We start from the raw sequence: 15,075 nt of genomic DNA on the forward strand, positions 1-15,075 counted from the left end.
TGCAAATAAAATTAGTAAAATATTTCACATTCTTTACTTCTTTTATCATTTTGCATTCACTGAAAACAGCAACAGAAACCAGAGAAGCATTTCAGCCTCTTATGATTTTTGGCACAACCCACAAATATCTGTCTCCCACCATCAATATTTACCTGCTCAAAAGCAAATCATATTTCAGTATCAAACCATCTTCTGTCCAGTTCTAGTATAACACATTCTCTCATATTTACTAATCTTAATAGAAGTTATTTCCCTTATACAGAACTGGTAATAATTTGTCACAAATATTTGTTCATTATCTTCATATTTTCTCACTTTGAAATTTGGCAACTTGCAATAAAGAAATGTAGTTTTGAATAATTCAGTTGCAAGACTGCTGGGAAAAAGGGTAAATTCTAATTAGCTGAGCAAGGACCCATTGCCTCAGAAAGAAACTGGTGCTTCTTTCCAGTAACTTGAAAAGTTTGCTTTTCATCAAGTAAATGTTCTCTCAAATTAGGAAAAGAGCCATAGTAAAGGCATTTCAAATGCATCACTTGTGCAAAAAAGAAAGGACAGATACAAATAATAAATAGATATAGGTCCTGAAACCCCAAAGTGTTTGTGTTGGGCATTAAAAACAGAATATATTATGCATTTTTATGCAACATGATTTTGTACACTTTTTTAATTGGCTTACCTATCCTAATACAGATAAATAGAGAAATCCAATCTGCCTGTAAAATCTATATCAAAAAAACAATGTAAATCTCCTTGTGAACTCTAATCTGGCTGTGTTTCCAATCTGTAAAAAGCACAACAAATGCAAGCAGCACAGTAGAAAAATAAAATCCATCAGAGATTACAGTACTTCATAATGTTTATTACCAAAGTTATTATACACATACCTATAGTATCTCTGAAAATTATCTGCTGATAAACTTTGCTATATACATCAGTGTTTGTAAAGCAATGCCATTTACTATTGAGAGGAGTCATGCATTTCTGAGTTTTATGACATGCAAATTCCAAACACTCTAATACTGTAATACTTGTCCCACCTATTCACCTGATACACTTATGCAAACAAATTACTTGCATTTTGTTTAAACCTCATCGAAAAATTATCACTAAACCACCAGAATTTGCTGACATAGGAGATAAGGAGAAAAACTTCTCATTTAATGATCAGAATCTGGTGTGTATCTATAGACTCACTTTAATCTGCAGAGCCAAAACAAATAATTTACCTTTTTAGAAATTTTAACTAAAATAAATACTAAGGTATTGAACATTACAATGCAGTTTGATAAAACTGCCAATATTAAAATCCTGTAAAACAGTGGTGAAAAGAATTTATTTGTAGGTAGATTTACACAAGTGTACTGATGTGTAAGGATTTTAAGCTAACAAAATTCAAAAAAGTGGTGCTAAAAATCAGAAAATATTATGGGCTTAATCATTACAGAAGTTGAAACATGACAAAAACAACTAAGTCACAGTGAGGAAAAAAAAAATCACTCGAATTAAAACCTTACTCCCACTTGCCTTACTTACATGAACAATCCCATGGATTTTAATGGGACTATGCAAATAAATAAAGCATGGAAGAGAACAGGATGAACAGAGTGTCAGACCTATGATGGAATAAATTCAGAGACCCTTTGCATAATATCCAGGAAACATTTCCATCTAGAACTCAACTGGATACGACTACTTCAGGTACTTAAATGAATTTGTACCCAGCACGTAACAGGAGAAATAAGAAATTGAAATCCTCCGTTCACTAAGGATAAAAGGAAAATATCCTTAAAACAAAAGTGGAGTTTTTACATCAGATGAAAGGCATTTGTTAAACAAAGAGCTGAAGAAGTCTGCTATTCAAATGAAACACTGTACTACAAAAACACAGCGAGACAGGCATTATTAGAGGCTTCACAGCAGATGGAAAAGCTACTTTGTTGTAGCCTAAAGATGTAAAATGCAATACCAGTCCCTAAGTGGCACTGGTACAACTGTGGAAATCATACAGCCAGATGAAGCACATAAATTTCCCACATGAACAATTGTTTTCATTTCCCTCCCATGCCACTGGATATTCGGGGCGGCGAGCGCGGCGCGGCGGCTGCGCGCGCTCCCGCGGGCCGGGCACGAGCGCGGGGCCGGGAGCGCGGGGCTGCGCGGGGCTCTGCTGCCACCGCCCGGCCGCGGCCGGCACCGCACCCTGCGGCCCCCCCCCAAAAAAACACCTGTTTGGGGAAAATTCAACTCGGGAACGACGGGAATCGGAGCTAAAAATAGATTCGCGTACACCTGAGAACCCTTGAGGTCCTCTTCCCCCAGGTACGAACACCACCACGTGCTCTCCTCAAGCTGTGTCTCCAGCAAAAGCTGCATGTGCGACTCTCCACAAACCCAAATATACAGCAGCTCTCTAGAGTAACAGTCTCAAAGCTAAGAAATGTATGGAACAACTCTATAAAATCATCATCTAATATCACCGTATAAATAGAAAATGGTTTTTTGAGGTCTGTCTTAGCAAGGTTTTAGACACTTGCTGAAAAATGAAGGTCATTGTCATCTTTTGGACAATTATTCATGTTATAAATCTAATATTCATTTTACAGTAATGTATTTATTAGTCTGAAACTCCATGAACAGGACCTTTTTATATATAAAAAAAGTTACCCATTACTATTGTGTTTGTTAAGGGGAAAATGCTGTAATAAATTAAAAACTCTGTTGGGTGAAAATCAATATATAAACAGAAGTCCAGAAATCAGAACACGCTTCCTGGAAGGGTTAGATGTTTCATCCTTCCATTTTCTTGTATAATAAAATAACCCATAACTCTCATTCACATCCAAACAAAATGTACATCCTAGAAGTGGTCAAAGGCAGAAATGGCAGTGAAATACAAGTAATTTAACAGGTCACAGATGTCTAATTCTCGTTTATATTCTTAATAACAGCCCATTTGCAGCTCCATGTGAATAACAGTGTACTCATTTTTAGTTCATACAGATGACACCAACTCCTCAGGTTTGAATAAGTGTTCCTGAGTCAGAAATAGTAACTTCCCTGTGTCCCCAAAATAACACGGGAAGATAATCCTAGACAGTTACAGGAACATAAATGGAACACAAATACATAATGCCATTAGTATAGTATTGGACATTTTTACCTGTTTGGGCACCATCTTCAGGACCTTGTCAAAATTCGGCAACTATGTCTTAAAAAAAAAAAAGATCATGTGTATTTCAAAGTTCTCAAACATTCTTCTATCCCTTTTCTTTAAACCTCTCTGGCCAGGTAGCCAACAAAAGATAGAAGCAATCTTACACACTCAAAATTAAAATAGAAACAAGTAGAAGAGGAAGGAGTACACAGATCCTCAAAAACTGAAAAGGGTCTTCAATTAAGGGTGATACTCCATGAAAAGCAAATGACAGCACCTTAACTAACTTGTACCACAAAAACCTCACTTCCTGTTACAAGAGTGACTGCCTGTGTCCAAATTACTACTCCTCCTGGGTTTGATGAAGAAAGAAAACATCTTCAGAAAAGCTGTCAGAACTTTTGCTCACTTCATCAAGAAGGGATAAAGCAGAGATAAAAATCACATTACAATAGCTCTGAGAGGTCTGTTCTAACACAGACAATTCACCATAGGCCAGAGCACAGTCTTGGTCTTTCTCCTACCTTCCTTCCAGACACACTGGCTGGTTCAGACCATCCTCACAGCCTGGTCAGGTGCTGAGCTACAGTGCACAGCCTACATGGGACTCCTTTGGATTGGGTGATTTCTGTTCTTTCCAGAGCTAACAGCACAAAACTTACCAGGGCTTACATGCAACAATGCTTACAGAAGAGACAAATTCTAGATGCAAACCCCCAAGTGTTTAATTTTAGAAAAAAACCCACCATTTTAGCTAAGAAGTAACTTGCATCAGGTCTCATGTTGCATGTTACATTGAGTGAAGCTGCTCCTTGGTCACCAGTTTTCTTTTTGGAATGTGCTTCGTTACCTGCACTTCCTTCTCCTCCTCATGGACCCACCTCTTTCCAGCCACCACCTTCCCTTTGCTCCCCCTGTTTGCCTCACTGCCTCCTGCCACTGCCTGATGCTGTCTCCTTGTCTCCCATCCTTTGTTCTGCTGGCCCCCACTGCTCCCTCCCTGCTGGCTGTACCAGCACAGGGCCCAGCCTAATAAGCCTGAGGCAGTTTATTAATTTAGGCTTCAGGCCATGCCTCAACACTCCTGGTGCATCCCTGGTAGCTGGGAACCAACACTTACAGTGAAACTCCAAGCTGTAATGTCAAACTCAAACATTTCAGTATTAGAAACTGAATTGACAATTTCAAAGATATTTATTCTGTAGGCAGGCAAAATTTGAGTGCCAATCTCTGTCCACATTCCTCTAAGACATCTGAGGTTACAAATGTTCCTATTCCCTCAAATCATAGTAATCAAAATGCTTTGTTACCCTACCCATGTTCTGGATGTTTCATCTTCCCACTGTGTGGGTTTCAGGTAGTTTAGTTCACCAACTCCCCAGCTATTTCAGGTCTACCTACAAAAGGATTTCTATACATGTGAAAAGCATCACAATTTCTCTGCACAGAAAAGCTCCCAGGGAAGCCTTGATATACACAAAAAAAAAAGAACTTTTTGCTGAAAGATTTTTTTTTCTTTTAATACTATGGACACATAAGAAAATATTTTTTCTAGACCATATGATAAAAATGGAAACCATGAATAACATGGCACCAGATATTGAGCAGCATATTACATGTCAGTTTGTACTGGCAAACCTGATACTGTTTGTATGTTTTATATACCTTATTTTACCAACATCCTTTGCTCTTCATTAACACATCTTTATGAATTCTTAATATCATTTGGTTATCAAAAAAATCATCACTACTGACTCTGCCAAAAATAAATACTAAATACAATGCTAATAGGATACAATGGAAAATTGCTAAACAATAAGATCTCTAAGAAAATTTGATATAGATTTCCTGTAGTTTCCCTGCACTATTTTCAACCCTTCTCACAAGGGATACAGCAAAATGGCAATGAAAAGTGAATTTCCTGCTGTTACAGCTACTTTGGATGCTCATGCTTCTGTTCCTGTGGAGCCAGCTTGGATCAATTTCAAGAAAATAGCCTTTATCTACACTTTTGCACAGAAAACACATTTCTGTTTTTAGGAGATACAATATTTGTCTGTGGTCAGTATTTTAAACTGCAGCTTAACATTGTAACATGTAACTTGCATATAATTAAAGCATTCCATACTATCAGAGAAAGATTTACAAAGCAATCAAGGAAAAGGATTTTTGCATTATATAAAACAGGTAGAAAAGTATCCAGTTCAGAATATTTAATAACATTTATGCACTGTACATACACCCAGTAAAGTTTTATCTGGTGAAGAGGAAACTGGAAGTTATCTTAAAATTACTATTGTCACAATATTGGGCCTGAAGATGCTTGCACTGTCATTTGTAGATCATCCTAATCTTCTGAGCTGGTCAGGATTTTGGAACTGTTGCAGTCAATCCTAACCCAGTTACCAGGTATGGCAATAGAAGGTTACAGCCCACTCTTGTCAGCGGGAAGACAAGGAAAGAAATTGCTTTATTTGTTTTGGGACACAGACACTCAAGCAAATTAATGCATGAAGCAGCAGCACAAAAATTTACTTACTCCTCTTTCACTGAAGAGTTTCTAATAACTGATGGGCTGTAATCTCACAGCAAGAGTGTAAAGGCACATGTATACATTCATGCCATAGTTAATCTCATCACAGCTTGTACTTAAACATCCTTAAAAAATAAGTAAAATTCCATAGACCTCAAGGTGGAAGAGCAGACCCATTTCAGTCTGAAAAAACAGCAAGCAAGGTACCAATGAAATTTGAATCAGCCACCTTTTGTCCTGTTCAGAAGGCAGTCAAACCATGCACTACCTGACTTGTACTATTTCAGCTTTGTTGGATAAACATGGACAGGCATTATAAAAACTGCACACTCTAAATAGATATATCTGTTCTATAACTAAACAAGTCACTGCATCTCTGCAGGAAGAAACACCCTAAAAAAAATCATGAAATCAGAATTTGAACCCAGACTCTTACATGGCTCCAGTGGGCCTAAGAGCTCATGGACAATAGCCTGGTGAGGTCCTTGTTTCAGTGCAAATACAAACCTAAGGTGCACCAGGACAGAAAGACGATTTCCTACATTAGGAGCCAGCATTTCTTCTCTGTTGTACTTGGATACACTCTGCCAAAAGTATTGTTCCCATTGTGCATGCCAACTGTCTGGAGCAGCAAAAGTGACTGCACAATGTGAGCACTGTCCTCAACTCCAGAGCTCAGAGGTGTAACACAGAAACACAGCAAATAAACAACTGCTACAGCTCATTTTGTACAATTTCACACCAATTTCCAGATATTTAAAAGGAAAATGGTAGAAAACAATCACTTTTATCATTTGTTAAATGTAGATGTGCCTCTTAATAAGGACTTCAAGTACCAAGTATAGTAGGTACAGTTTCCTCTCTATACACTCCATAAATCTGCTTCTTCAATATACAATTCAAAAAAGCCCCAAATTGCTATTGCTATCATGATAAACATTGGAAAGTTCTGCTTGACCTTTTATTAACATTTTTCTATACCAATATGGTTCTTGTGCTACAAGCACCCTAAGGAATTATGAAAAATACTTTTTTCTCTAGTTTAGCCCATGTGCACTTAATAGGCTCACAAATATAATACCATTATAAAAAAGAAAAACTGCCAACACTGCTAAAAAAATTGTCATAACACTAAATTATTATATAAATATAAAAGGAGTATGTCTGTAAAATATTCACTCAATGAACATCCCAAGGTGATGATTTTGCTATGTTGTTTTTATTCCTGGGAGATCCATAACACATTTGGATATGCCACATGTCACCACATGAATCAGGCAGCTAATGCATGTGCTTTTTAGAAGCAGAGATGTCTTCCCAATAGAATGTGCTATAAAAAAAAATGTTGAGATTCTGCTGCTTTGTCTGATAGGCATAATTTAATGTCTTGCTTATAATGCTGCATCTTAAGGAAAAATGTGCACTGTCCCATGTAGTTATTTACAATATATTACTAAATCTATGCAAATATATTTCCCTGAGCTTGGTATTATATAAGAAAGGTCAACAATGTTTGAAATACTTTGAAACACATTCCCAATATATTTTGTATATAGCACTAATGTCCAATGTACAAATATATATCTTAATATATTTTCAGCTATTTCTATTCATTTTATCTTGATGTAGATTATTACAATAAATATGTGGGGTTTTCTGCTTTAAGACTATACAAATTGGCCTATGAAGCTATGGCTTTCCATTAAGAGTGCTAATTATACATTTGTTAAATTACCACATGCCAGCACTATTTAACAAAATAAATTTTAATAGTCCCTATTCAATACCGTTCAATAATAAACAGATACTCATTTAAGAAAAATTAAGAGAAAAAAAGTTAGAGGTCTGCTTCCCATGCAGCTTTTTTCCTCATTTCTTTCATTCACGTATTTTTCCACTAACATTTAAACAGAAGATCCTCAAGTACTATTTACCTGCCTCATTTTGGGATAAATACTTGTCCCAGAGGAAAAGTGCCTTTTGTGAAAACTCTGGACATTTGATTCCATTATCCTCTTGCCATTTCTACCTTTACATCCAGATTAACAAGTTTTTTTCCTAAAAGTGCAATAGTATCAGTGATGAGTAGGTTATAAAAACTTGTGCATCTCAGAAAGCAGAAGTAGGAAGTATAAAGGAAATATGATGCTTTCCCCCCACCCCTGCCCAGTGCAGGTTAGGGACAGCATGTATTTTCTCTGCAGAAATATGGAGGGTTTTTTAAATTCAGGACTTACAAGTTGAAATATAAAGTGTTCCTAACGTTCATACAATATCACTGAAATACTGCACTATTGGTACGTTGCCCTGTCAAGTAGCTGATGTATTTTCAAATTTTACACACCTGTGATTTCAAAATAAAGGTTCTGAAAATTGAACATAGTCAAGTTATAGACATCAATGAAATTTTTTGCACCTTTAAGTGAGTTCTGTAGCATGTCATATTAACAGAGGACCAAATGAATTCTGACATTCATTACAAGTCTTACAGACCACATATCTGAAAGAGAGCCATAGGTTTGCAAGGCCAAAAGGAATCTCACCTGCTACTTACTCTGACTTACAAGTGCCACAACACTTCACCAAGCAAGTCCCAGATCACATCCAACTGACTGAATCACTTCAAGCAGTGAAGGAAACCAGTAAAAACCAGCATTAAAACCAAATAGAGCTCTTGGCTCCATAAGTACCAAGCCAAATGCAGCCACAGTCAGCTGAATCAAACAAGGGGACCAAGAAGCATTCTCCAGCTGTTTGTACAGTCATATCCCATGGCCATATCACAGCTCCATCCCTGAGAGATTGGCCAGATAAAGCTGAACTCACAGGGTCAGATCAACAGGTGATTTAACTTTTTATCTTGTGTCCAACAGTGGGTGTAAGCCAAAGCTAAGAAAACAGAGTCAGGATGAGATACTTCCATCTCATCTTCTCACTGACTTCAGCTACTCCCAGATCAGAATTTCCTGTATATCTACATTTCTACTGAAGTCCTCTACTGCCACTCTGTATCTTTTCCAAGTATTGCTAGGCATCTTATGAAATATTTAAGGCATGTAATGTCATTACTCTGTTGATGTTTTCATTCTCTCTATGCAGTGCTGGTTGTTATTATTAGAATTAATATTTTAAATTTCTAACATGTTGCAGTCGTCTTTGATGGGTTATTACTCTACTGGTTCACATCAGTTCTTACCTATTTAATTTATTTTAATATTAACCACATTAATATTACTCATTTTTATATTTCAACTAGTGATAAATTCATTTCAAAAATTAATTACATAGTTGATGTTTAATTCTAATTCCACCAAAGTGCAAGAACAGATATTCTGGAAGTCTATTCAGGGCCATATTTTCCACAGAAAAGTCCCTTCCTTTTGTGATTGTGAAACAGTTTGCATTTTAAAAATCAAGTAAAATAGTATGCATGTAACTACTTAATCAAAACTACATACACAGCCACTGGGCCTGCTAACATAACGGAGCTTAATCCTGTTTTCAGCACAGGTATTTCTCACATTGTCTGCAAATCTTCCTGTTTTCCCCTTAACATGCTCATGAGTATTTTGTTTTTCTGTTCCCATGCTTAGCATGGTCTACATTGCCTGTGGCTCTCCTACATTTTCATTCACTCAAATTCAGCAATAACACAATCCTTTGAATTGATAATATACACATGAAGCTGTGTTTAGATCTAGGATAGTCCTGGTAAAAAAATTGTGATTAAGTCCCACTGCATGTTTAAATAGACCAAAACTGTACAGAACACTGATAAACAAAGTTGATGTTTAATACCATGACAAGCACTATCAATACAGCATTCTAACAAAAGAAAGGTCTCAAAAGCTAAAACATACTCTAAAAAAGGAAAAAAAAACCAAACAAACAACAAAAACAACCCCACAAGCTATGAATAAAGCCTAAAACTGGCAGATTTTTTTACCAAATTTTTTCTGGGAAAATATTTTGAATTGCACCCATAACATTTGCCTGTAAGAACAAGATCTTCATTCAAGATTGGAGTTACTTTCTCAGCATTATCCTTCTCTCACATGTACATCTACATCACCACAAAGTTCCACAAGGCTCACTGCCTGCATTTATCAAAGGCTGGAATTTTCTTTTGATGTCAGAGAGACCCACTAACAACACTCTGGATTCTCTTCCCATTGTTCCCCTAATTCCAATCAATACTGGCAATTCCCCTATGGTACTTCACACATCCCCCCCATGAACACACACACACACACAATACATGGGAGGGAGGCTTGGTGCATTCAGATCACCTTTCAGAAAATATCTGTACCCCAACTCCTATAGCCCCAATAAAGCTCATTTGCCTTGATTTTCTCTTCAATACATCCTATTTCAGAAGAGGTACAGAGGCACCCTATTCCTTTCTCCTTCAGTGCCAAATCTACCCCACCTATTTCTGACACTTTCACTCTGCTTTCTGTCTGTAAAGGACATACAAAATTTGCAAAGATTCCAGAAGTCCTTTTGATAAAGATATTCACCAGCCTAAACATTAGAAATTTCTGCAGAGGGCTTTAACCCACATCATTAAAAACAACATACTACCTTAACATGGGAAAGTATAATTTTCATATTCTGAGAATAAATCTGCCAAATATGAACTTTACGTTGCAACGTTTGTTGGTGAAGGTATGGCGACCAGAATCTATTGGTATATTTAAATAGTGAGTCACTTTGATATTATACTTCAAAAGTAAACTAATTTAGTCAACTAATCTTGTTTATTTCCTAAATATTGTTAGTTTCTATCAGTCAGATGATTTTTCCAGACACTTACATAACAAGCATTAAAAAGATACATTTAGCAGCTACAATTGTTAACATAACAAAGGCTACAGAATCCAGAGGTTATTGCATTCTCCCAAAAGTACTTAAATAATAGCCTAAAATCTGAAGAATTACTTTAATACTTCAATAAAAATAACCCAATTCAAAACATTTTCAAGGAAACATAGCTCCTTGCTCTAGGCTACCGAATAATGGCTGAAAGAAAGTATATAGCTTGTCACTTCTGATTAGAGAACTGTGCCTCTGTGCTTTGAATGAGAGGCATGTCTGGTAATAGGAAGTGCAGATATTAAATTTAATAAAATAACGTGGAATACGATATATATGAAACTTGACCAAGTATAGCACAAAATCTAACATACATTACCCTGCTCAGTCAACTACTGTGGCCTAGCATCTAATGACAGACTTAATTTCTATTTTCCAAGGAGAGTACTACAAAAATATAATTTTCAGATTATACAAATATTTTATCAGACTACACAAAAAAATGTAGCAAAAATTGCCTTACATATCTACATGAATACAGAACAGCAGCAGAAATTTGTTAGACTACAACATGCTCACCCTTAAAAGTCCACAGAAAGGCATTAGGTCTTGTAAATAATTAGTAACAAAGACCCTGATGATAATACATTACAGCATGATATGACCCACAGCATATTTCTTTCATGCAAGGTTTAAGGATTTACTCATTTTGGGGGTTTATTTGTTAGGTCTTCTTTGGCTGTTTTTTTTTTTTTTTAAACACACAATCAGAATACAGCATTTACATACTGCTTATGAAAAAGCAAATGCCTTATCTCTGTTTTTGTCTTAATTCTGGCACTCCAATGCAAATCCTAACAGCTTTGTCTTTCAATACATTAACCTTCAGCATGTTTTCTTCACAATTAAATAAGCTCCACACAGTATTTTCCATTTCCTTTCTAACACAGAACTATGCTACCTGTGATATGACACATAAGGGATTTTAAAACAATTCCAAGAGCTAATCCCAGTAAACCCAGAATTAAAGTTCTTGTTTTCATATTTCACTTTCAAAATATTTAGAACTTTGACAGATATGACATTATGTTTTCATTAAAACAGTTGATTTCAAAATGCTGCACTGTGCAAAAACACCATAAACAGTTTATGATGAACTGCCACACTCTTAATTAAAACAATAAATCCAGTGCACAATATTTGTGCAGCCTCTGGTTTGACCTTTGCCTCTTGCTATCCACTACCAAAGCTGCTGCCTCATTCTGTGCACCAGATGTAGAAGGTTTTAAACCATGATCTGAAAGGCAGTAAAGATAAAATAAGAGAAAATGTGCCATTACTCTTTGCAGTTATGATTAATTCAGTTCATATTTTACAATCTGGTTATGGAGTAAAACTGCAGACTTTACATCAAGCATTTGCCATTCAATATACCAAATGTATAAAAATGCCTGATACTTTAGAAAATGGCACAAAGCTAATTCACAACCACCACATGAAGGACAGAAATAGCAATAATAAAAAAAGGACAGTAATTAGCTATCCATCCAAAATAATGAAGCTATTTCAGCCACTTGGTCAGTCTTGGCAAGAAACAGATCTGTTACAACAAAAACTAATGCTCTCCCTTATCTCTCTACTACTTGATTTTAGATTAAAATACCTTTAAAACAATCAGGTCTGCTTCACAAAGAGAAACCAAAGGTTATTAATTACTATGACATGCTGTAATGATCACAGTTTTGTTGTGTTTTCCTGGAAACAAAGTCAAATGCAGAAACAACTCCAAGACCCAAGTACAGGAAAAGAGCTGGGATCTGGAGTACAAGCTGGTGTAGGCAGAAATCTTGCCGACAAGATGATAAATTGACAAGCCCTCATTCTGAAAATGCTTATAGACTTATCAGTTTGTTACTTTAATCCCCTAGCTTTATATACAGTAAAGCCTCCAGGAGCAAACATCTGCTTGGTGGATTCAAACGTGACTATTCATTGCATCCTTAATAGTCCCCTTTTCTGTCAAAAGGGATCAATTGACCAAATGAAGCCAATATAGCTCATTCTCACAATTATGGGAAATTGGCACAAAATACATTTCTGCCTTAGGATGAAAGGGAGAAAACACTGTATGTTGCTAAATTAAGAAATTCAGGATTCAAATGCAAGTTCATTCATGGCCTAAGTAGTTAAAGCTGCCTTTCCTAGAATAATTCCCCCCACACTGCACTCCAGAGAAGGTGAACCTTTTTTTTGCTAATTCTTTGATTTGCCCCCAGTCAGAAAGAAGCATCTCTCCCCATGGTTTACTTCCAGAGACAGTCATGCTGCTGTTAACAAGACAGCACGTGTTTGAGGAGGTAGGGCAGTGCTCAGGAGTGGATTTTGAGTATTTCTTTTACTCCCCAGTTTCATTTACAAATCAAGGGGAAAAAAAAAATATAGGAACACACACAAAACTTCCCCCAGGTTTGTTTTCTTACACAATATCCATTATGCATTCAAAATCAAAGTGCATTTCTGTACAAAGCCATACATCACATTTCTACTTCATTCAAAAACAACACAAAAGCTTAAATTCAATGCTCAAGTTCTGCAAGGACACAAAAGGGAAACACGCATCTCTACTTTCCTTCCCACTGAGAAACTGGAAAACAAATTTTAAAAGGCAGAACAATGAAAAAAAAAAAAATCCACTGTCTTAAGAACTCTTAATATCTTTGTTAGCATTGGTAACTCTTGGATTAACTTATTTTTTTAAAGAGACACATAAAACAACTGCATGATAATCAGAGTTTAAAAAACCAAACAAACCCAACCTATAAACAATTTTAACTGCACAATAATAGCTTCCAAACATTTCTTGGGGGGGGGGGGGGAGGAGGAGGAAGGAAGCATGCAGTTAGCACAGACTTCAATGTTTATGAAGAGGTATTTTACTTTGAGAGATTAACTTGTTTTATTTGTATTATTAGAAGTCCCACAGCAGTGAATCTAAAACATTTGTGGAACATTCATAACATGAAATAAGAAAAGAGTTTTAAAAGTCAAAGATTCTTGTCTATCTTAAGCAAATTATTTTCCCAGCAGCTTTTCCAGACCAACATTTTCCTACTTCCCATATTTCTAAAGAGATGGTGGGAGAAGCTATGATGCTTCTGTAACATTTCAAGTTGTTAGCTAATTTCTGCAAAACACAAAATATTCTTACAGACGAAGTAGGCAACAAGAAAAGTTTTACAGACACCCCTTTGTGATATACACTCTGCTCTACTGCTTAAAAATAGTAACCAAGAAGGGAAGTGTTTGCACACTTTTACCTGAATTCTCCTGCATAAAATACACAATTCATTTTAAAGTGCTGCAAATTCCTCTTCACTTTCTTTTGGTTGCTCCATACAAAAATACAACATCTTTTAACCAGGCCTTTCTAGCTGAAGAGCTGACATTTTTGCTAGCTTGTTACTTTAGAAATACCCCCATTCTGAATACTACAGATCACTCTGCCATAGCTTTCATGGAAACTTTCAAGGATAAGCAGAAGTCTAACTCCTCACCAAATAACCACTATTGTATCAAACACTCCTGCCCAAATCTCTCACACCAAGTGGATAATTTCTACAGCAACCATAGATATTCATAAACTCCCAGCACATACCTTTTCTGTCAGGAAAGGCTAGATACTTTCCACAGCAACGAAGATAAAGAGCACAAAGAACTCACCAAAACTGCTCCAAGTTCAGAACTGAGACACCCCCTTATAAATCCTGTCCCCAGGTGGTTTGGGGTTGCACCCACTTAGCTTAACGAGGTTCTGTAACAGGTGTGGGATGGACGGGAAGGGAGAAGTGTTTGGGAAGGAGGATTTGAAGGTTGAAACTTTTGTCTTAGTATTAAGATTCTGTGAGGTTGCACCTGGGTCACTGTTATTTCACCTGAAACCTTTCAACTGTGCCCTCTGACACAGCAGGATCCCATCAACCAGATTGGCTACACAGGTGAAACCCATGAGAGTCCCAGAGCTCCTGCAACCACTCAGCCAATAGGGAACCTAGAGCCAGCACATGGCACAGGTGCTGGGACAACTTCCAAATTACTAATTAATCCTTAATGCTTTCACAATACTGAAGTTATTCCTACCAGTGTGTCAGCCACGATGCTTCATGAACAAATATTAAAATTGCAGGAGAGCACTTTAAAGATGTAATTTCATTTTAATGCAGCATTTTCCAAATAAAAAATTTTGACCCCGACAAACTCATCCCCTGAGTTAAAGCTTTCTAATGAACACCTGTAAACATGTCCAAGGATGACTGGGGTTTTTTTAATGTGGTCACCAAAATGCAAAACAAACAAATGTGCCCTCCTGCTATAGATCTATTGCAAAGAAAGGGAAAATCAAAGCTTGCAAAAAACAGCTGCAAGAATATTTGAACCTTAGCCAATAGCACATTTCCTGTAATCTAGTTCTCAAAAGCCCTTCAGTTAAAAACTAAAATGTATTAGTTGAAACACTAATTTCAGGAACTTGCAAATTTTAGCCCATAAAAACAGGTGATATTTGACAAACTTT

At 36.5% G+C, this 15,075-nt stretch overlaps 1 long non-coding RNA gene across 7 annotated transcripts in view; it reads right to left on the reverse strand.

The window, feature by feature from the left end:
- LOC138117018 (uncharacterized) overlaps positions 1 to 14,366 on the reverse strand; it is a 211,362-nt gene extending 196,996 nt beyond the window's left edge. For all 7 annotated transcript variants that reach the window (XR_011154459.1, XR_011154457.1, XR_011154458.1 and 4 more), the window contains exon 1: positions 14,161 to 14,366. This is a non-coding gene — a long non-coding RNA (uncharacterized lncRNA). The remainder of the gene's footprint in view (positions 1 to 14,160) is intronic.
- Positions 14,367 to 15,075: the final 709 nt, after the last annotated feature.

This window comes from Aphelocoma coerulescens, chromosome 11, assembly GCF_041296385.1.
Source record: "Aphelocoma coerulescens isolate FSJ_1873_10779 chromosome 11, UR_Acoe_1.0, whole genome shotgun sequence".
NCBI classification, from domain to species: Eukaryota; Metazoa; Chordata; class Aves; order Passeriformes; family Corvidae; genus Aphelocoma; species Aphelocoma coerulescens.